Raw genomic sequence first — 7,741 nt, forward strand, 5'->3', positions numbered from 1 at the left:
ATATATTAGATATGATCAATATATCCTTATTAGTTCTGGCTACTCTTGCGTTAAAAAAAATGTAAAACTAGCAGAGTAGTCTTCTGAGGAGGAGGTCTATGACTCGCTAAATAATAAGCACTCGCGGAGATCTTTCCAGGTTCAAAAAGGGTGGTGAATTTATTTACATAACCAAAAATAATCTTCGTGGTTGACTTCATACAACAAACAAAACAAAAGGTTAATTTAGCGGTAGATAAAATGTCTCACTCCTCACTCCTTCAACACAAAAAGCCGACAGCGGAGGACCCAGCTGTACTCTATCCTTAATCATAGGAGGAGGAGGGCCGTGAGCTGGCAGAAAACAATCAGAATAAATTATCATTTATCTGCAATATATAATCTACCACTTCCAATAATTAAATCAACATTATTACCAGCATTATTTTGATTTCCAAAAGATTAATAAATATGAAAAAATATGAATTGGCTCCAACATCCCGGCCCCTAATTGTTGGCTCTAGCAAAACAATTATATAAATGAGATTTAATGAAGCCAAAAATAGAACAACTACACGATGATAATTAATTATGTTCTTAAAGTTCAATGCCCATTTAGTTACATGATGACCATTGTCCTGTCAAAGTCCATAATCATGTCATAATATCTGAAGCAGTCCGTCGTGGAGGCTGGAGAATCGTAAGCCCCCCTCAGTTGATCATGCTGCCTCCATTAGAAGACAGAGCTTATCTATTGGTCGTTGAATCACGTTGGTTTTGGTTTTAACCAAAACACTTCTCACAAAGCCCTTGGCATCTGGAAATGTCTTTACAACACGGCCCATAATCCACGAGTTTCTTGGTGCTGTGTTATCAACAATGATGACTAGATCTCCAGGACTCAGGTTCTTTTTTATGTTGTTCCACTTGCTTCTTTCTTGCATGAGTGGAAGATACTCTTTTGTCCACCGTTTCCAAAATAGATCTGCAAGATACTGAGCTTGTCTCCATCTCTTTCTTGAATACTGATCATTTTTCTCAAAGACTCCTGGTGGCATAATTGTTTTTGCTTTCAGCTGAAGCAGGTGGTTTGGACTTCCAAATCATTGGGATCATTTGACACTGTAGTTATAGGTCGGTCATTCAAGATGGCTTCTACTTCACACAGTGTGGTTGATAGAGTTTCATCATCCAGTGCTTGTTGTTTTAGAACAGATGTGAGGATCTTTTTGACTAATCTTATCAGTTTTTCCCAGACACCGCCATGGTGGGCTCCAAAAGGAGGGTTAAAGGTCCATTTTACTCCCTCTGTTAAAAGAGCATTTTGGATCTTCTGATGATTCAACTCTTTTAAAGCTTCCTGTAGTTCCTTTTGGGCTCCAACAAAGTTTGTCCCACAGTCGGTCCTGATACCTATGACTGGTCCTCTTCTGCAGATGAATCTGCGTATGGTATTTATGCATGAGTCTGTGGTTAGGAAGTTTGCCATCTCCAGGTGGATAGCTCGACTGACCAGGCAGGTGAAGATGACCCCCCACCGTTTCACCTGAGCTTGGCCCCTCCTCACTTCGATGGGACCAAAGTAGTCAATGCCAACATGACTAAAAGGTGGTAGGTCTGGATACAAACGATCCTCGGGAAGATCCGCCATTTTCTGTTCTCCAGATCTTGCTTGCATGCGTCTGCAGAATACACAGTTTCTGATTATTTTTCTGGCAGAGGAGTTTGCATGAGGGAGCCAAAACTTTTGGCCTAACCTGGAAAGCATATGGCTTCTTCCTGAGTGCCCAACTTGATGATGTATATGTTGTAGTATGAGGTCAGATACATGAGAACCTTTAGGGAGAATAATTGGGTTCTTTTGGTGCGCTGGCATTGCACTTTTGTTTATTCTACCTCCTACTCTCAGGATGCCATTATGAAGAATCGGATCCAGCTTGTGGATGGTGCTTCTTGAGTTGAGGGTTTTGCCATTTTCCAGGTAAGTAAATCCATGGCTGAAGTAGCGTCTTTGCTTGAAACAAATGATAGCCTTCTCTGCCTCTTGCATAATCTCTACTGATAGATTTTGCATCCCTTGCTCATCTTTCAATTTTTAGGAGTTGAAGTAGTTTTTTTACCTTCAATATCCAAGCTACAGACCTCTGAAGTCGGTTCCATGATGAGTGATATTTGATTAATGTGCATATTGGATGTGGGTTTTCAACATTCACACTGTTAACTGTGATCTCCTTTTTCACCTCAGGGTCATTTGTTGATATTTCACCTAGATCTTGTACAATCTTTGGCCATGTCCTTTTCTCTTTTCCCAGATATTCAGGACCTCTCAGCCATCTTGATCTTAAGAAAGATTCCACATGCAACCCTCGTGATGCGTCGTCGGCTGGATTGTCTCTTGAATTTATATATCTCCACTGGCTTATGCGGGAGAGGTCATGGATCACTGCAACTCTGTTGTATATAAATGTATGAAATCTTTTTGTTTGAATGTGGATATATTTCAATACAGATGTACTATCTGTCCAGAATGTTGAATCTGTGAGTGGCAAGTGCAGCTCCCTCCTCAGCATCCGATCTACTTTTACAGCCAGTGTTGCTGCAGTTAATTCGAGCCGGGGAATGGTGATCTGTTTGAGAGGTGAGACTCTGGCTTTTCCAAATATGAAGGAGATATGGATTTTGCCTTGGTGGTTTGTGAATCTGAGGTAGCTTACTGTACCATAACCTGACTCACTTGCATCACAGAAGTGATGTAGTTCAGCAGTCTCCACTGGGTCAAAGTTTTCAGGCTTTATGCATCTGGTTATTTGAAACCCACTTAACTGATTTAACTCCCCGATCCATCTCTGCCAGGGCCTTACAAATTCCTGTGGAATGACTTGATCCCATCCATACCTGGATTTGCAGAGCTCTTGGAGTATTTGTTTGGCTTTCAGGATGAAAGGAGAGAGAAAACCTAATGGGTCATAAACTGAACTTACTGTGGAGAGTATACCTCTTCTGGTCGCAGGCCGGCTCTTGACAGTTACTTTAAAGCTGAAGGTGTCACTGTGTGTGTTCCATTGGATTCCAAGTGCAGGCTCAACTGCAGTTTGTTCTTTCAGCTTTTCTTTATCCAGGTCCAGTTCCTTGACTGTCTTTGCTCTGTGATGCTCAGGGATCCTTGCTAACACCTCACAGTTATTGGTGACCCATTTTGTCAATGTGAAGCCTCCCTGGTGCAGGCTTCGGTGAGATCTTTGATGAGCGTCATAGCTTCATCCACTGTTGCCACAGATTTGAGGCAATCATCCACATAAAAGTTGGTTTTGATGGTTTTAATGACTTCATCAGAGTAATGCATCTCGTTGTCATCAGCAGTTTGACGCAGGGCAAAATTAGCAATACTCGGGGATGATACAGTGCCGAAGAGGTGAACTTTCATCCTGTAAACCTCAAGCGGTTTGCTGATATCGCCCTCTGGCCACCACAGAAACCTCAGGAAGTCTCTGTCCTTTTCATCAACATTGCCTCAATGTCTGCCATAACTGCGATTTGTTCTTGGCGAAACCTTAGTAACACTCCAATGAGGGTGTTCGTTAAGTCTGGACCTTGGAGGAGCTCCCTGTTCAGAGATGTTCCTTGAAATGAGGAGGTACAGTCAAACACCACCCTCAGTTTGAGCTTTCGCTTGTGGTAAACACTATGATGCGGGATGTACCAGACCCGTCCATCCTCTCTATGAAGCTGCTGAGGTGGAACCTTTTCTGCATAACCTTTTTTGAGAATGTCCTCCATGAAGGTTGTGTATTCCTCAGCATACGTCTTGTCCTTCCTAAATTTTTTCATAAGGTGTAGTGTGTGTTCTTTTACCATACCATAGTTACCAGGCATGGTCTTGTCTTTATCCCGGAAAGGCAGTGGTAGATGATAGTGTCCATCTTTAAGAAATGCTGAGCTTGAGGCAATCTCCATAAAACGTTTATCCTCAACTGACATTTCATTTTTCTCCTCGTACATGTTCTCAGAGAAATCCTGGTTATATTGCCTGATGAGTAGATCATTCAGCTCAACTACTGAGATTCTGTTAGTTGACACTGCAATGGGCCCAGCATGCTCTGCAGCACTATCAACACTGAGTGGTCCAGTTACCACCCATCCCAGTGTGGTTTGGACTGCATACGGTCCATTTTCTTGACTGTTTATTATATTCCACGGCTCCATTGCCCAAGGAACATCAGTCCCAATGAGAAGTTCAATGTCTGCCTCGATTTCCTTTAACTGGACTCCACTGAGATATGGCCACCTCTTCAAGTCAGCTTCTTTAATTATGTTTTCCTTTGAGACAGGGATTTTGCTCTGTGTATAAACTTTTGGTAGGTCCAGATATGTGCAGCCCTCCAAGTTTCCAACCTCCAGTCCTCTGACCTCATAGGTCCCTGCAGGCTTTTTCTGTCCCATTGTTTGCAAAAGAATCTCTGTTTTGCGTCCTTTCACATTCAGTTGGTTCATTAGATTCTCTGTGCAAAATGTTGCTGTGCTGCCTGGATCGAGGAAGGCATAGGTCTGAATATACCTGCTCCCTTTTCCCACCTTAACTCAGACTGGAACAATCGCAAGTGCACAGTCTTTCCTGGCCCCAGTTGCATCACCTGCTGAAACAAGAGCACTGCTTACGGGGGTTTCTTCGGTCTCAGCAGTGGCTTTTGCTTGATTTCCCTGCTTTGGGCATTTTTCACTTTGAATATGAAGTACAGTAGGATGTCTCATTTGACAAACCTGACATATTAATCTTCTTTTACAATTTTTGCTTAGATGACCTTTTAGTAGACAGCCAAAACAATATCCATGACTTCTTAAGAATTCAACCCTTTTGTCATGTGACTTTGTTTTGAATTGTGAGCAGTCAATCAGAGCATGTTTCCCATAGCAGAATCCACATGAAGGAATGATAGCACTGGGGGTGGTTTGAGGAGGTTGTTGTGGAACAAATGATTGTTTTACAGCGCATCCTGCTTTCTCTGTATTCACTGCTACTGAAGTAGCAAAGCTGCTATTTTTGCCTCTTATTGATTTTGGTTCACTTTTGCTCCTTGGGATTAACCTTTTGGTTGTTATTTGGTCTTGAATGTCTCCAAACAACGGATCCAAAAGCATCTTGGCATGTTTTTCCACAAAATCCACAAAATCTTGAAATCTGATTCTCCTGCCATTTCTCTGTTGTGTCTCATAAGCTGTGGTTCGCCACTTTTCCCGGAGTTTGTAGGGTAGTTTGGATGCAATTAGCCTTAGGTTTGATGGGATATCAAGCTCCTCCAAATACTGTAAATCTTGCATTACATTATAGCATCTTCTCAAATACATCGCATATGCATGCAGCATTTTCCCATCCTCAGCTTTAATCGCTGTCCAGTTCAAGGCCTTTTCCAGGTAAGCATCAGAAATTTTCATCTCATTCCCAAAGTGTTCTTTTAAGAGGCGTCTTGCTTCACTATAGCCCCTACTCACATCCATGTGCAAACAGCTGCGAACCAAATCTCTTGGCAAACCAGAGGTGAACTGCTTGAGATAGTAGAGTCTGTCTTGATTATTCTTAGTCTTGTCTTCAATCAAGTGTTCAAATGCATGGATAAAAGATTGATATGCCAGCGGGTTACCATCAAACACAGAAATCTCTCTTGCAGGTAACAGAGACAGTTTTTGCTGTGAGACAATGAGTTCTGCAATATCACTTTGTCTTTGAATAACCACATTCAAGTTATCATGATCAGCATTAACAACCACATTATGTGCAGAGTGATTTATTATTTGATTTTGAGTATGATTTGCCCTGTGGGTCTTGTGTTTTTCGGTTGTATTCTTGTTTTGAGGTTTATTTTGATCCTCTGCTGTGTTGCTGCTCCTTGTAGGTGAAGGTCTGTAGAGATTTAAGATGGTTTGGTGAAGTGGGGTTTTGGGTGTTGCACCTAGCTGCACAAAGTCCACATGGCTTTCCATAATTTCTGGTTCATAATGAGAGTCATAATACTCAGTCATGCCATCACCCGCAGCTTCCTGATCCACCTCATCACTTTGAAGGACCTCTATTTTAGCATTTGATGCTGCGAGGTCTGCTTCCAACTCCATTTGCTCCATCTTTGCTTTCAGTCTTGTTTCCTCCAGTTGCAAGGTGTGTTTTTCTTTCAATGCAGCAGCTCGAGCCATCGCAGCAGCCTGTTCCGCTTTGGTCTTTTTTAACTCTGAGGAGACTGAGGAAGATCTTGAGGCTTTTGATCCAGACTTTGATTTTTGAGACACATTTGATATGCTGTCAAGTGGTCCAACTTTTGATTGTGCAATTTCTTTTTTCCATGTTTCAACATCTCTCATGAAATAATGCAGGTTAGTTATTCTGGGTTCATACCAGTCATCGTAATCATGTTCTTTTTCCTCCTCTGATAGGAGCTCTTGCACAGATTTGTGAGCATTTTTGAATTCATCCACAGCTCCTTTAAACGCTTCAAATGTATCATTGACTTTATTAACATTTCCATCATCAGTCATCAAAGCTTTTATTTCATTCAACTTTCGTGTGCATGCTCCCAGTCTACCTCTGCGCGAAGCAATGCGCGACTTCAACACGTCCTCAGCGTCAGCTGCGGTCTCAGGTGTGCCAGGCATCTTTGCATATATTCACACAAGTTCCTTCAATTTCCATTCAAATCATCCACACAACATTCCAATATCCTGTTGTATTGCAATCCACATCCAAAATCCACAACTTTTCCTTGCATAGTGTTCGATTGTTTCTTTATAGCGCAGCGGCGCATTCATTCATAAAGCCGATCAGCTGATTTTACTCACGGCTCGCCGGCTTTCTTCGTCTGTAGAGAAGGGAGTGATCGGCTGGATCCGCTGACTTTCTGTTGTCCTTCGAGTCTTCAGTGGATTTTATCTACTTGTTCTGGCTACTCTTGCGTTAAAAAAATGTAAAACTAGCAGAGTAGTCTTCTGAGGAGGAGGTCTATGACTCGCTAAATAATAAGCACTCGCGGAGATCTTTCCAGGTTCAAAAAGGGTGGTGAATTTATTTACATAACCAAAAATAATCTCCGTGGTTGACTTCATACAGTAAACAAAACAAAAGGTTAATTTAGCGGTAGATAAAATGTCTCACTCCTCACTCCTTCAACACAAAAAGCCGACAGCGGAGAACCCAGCTGTACTCCGTGAGCTGGCAGAAAACAATCAGAATAAATTATCATTTATCTGCAATATATAATCTACCACTTCCAATAATTAAATCAACATTATTACCAGCATTATTTTGATTTCCAAAAAATTAATAAATATGAAAAAATATGAATTGGCTCCAACACCGTAAGTTAAAACAAATATCACGAATATCACAACTGGAAGAATCTCGTTTAATCTGGGCAGACAGTCTCAAAACTTACAAGAGGGGCCTCCGCAATGCCAGAGCAAACTATTACTCAGCATTAATAGAAGAAAACAAGAACAACCCCAGGTTTCTTTTCAGCACTGTAGCCAGGCTGACTGAGAGTCAAAGCTCTATTGAGCCTTGTATTCCTTTAGCCCTTAGCAGTAATGATTTTATGAGCTTTTTTAATGACAAAATTCTAACTATTAGAGGCAAAATTCATGACCTCCTGTCCTCAGATAGTACCTATCTAACCTCAAACACAGCTGTAAGACCTAATATATATTTAGATTGCTTCTCCCCAATTTCTCTTCAAGAACTGACCGCAGTGATTTCTTCATCTAAATCATCAACGTGTCTCTT

This window comes from Epinephelus moara, chromosome 8, assembly GCF_006386435.1.
Source record: "Epinephelus moara isolate mb chromosome 8, YSFRI_EMoa_1.0, whole genome shotgun sequence".
In the NCBI taxonomy this organism is placed as follows: Eukaryota; Metazoa; Chordata; class Actinopteri; order Perciformes; family Serranidae; genus Epinephelus; species Epinephelus moara.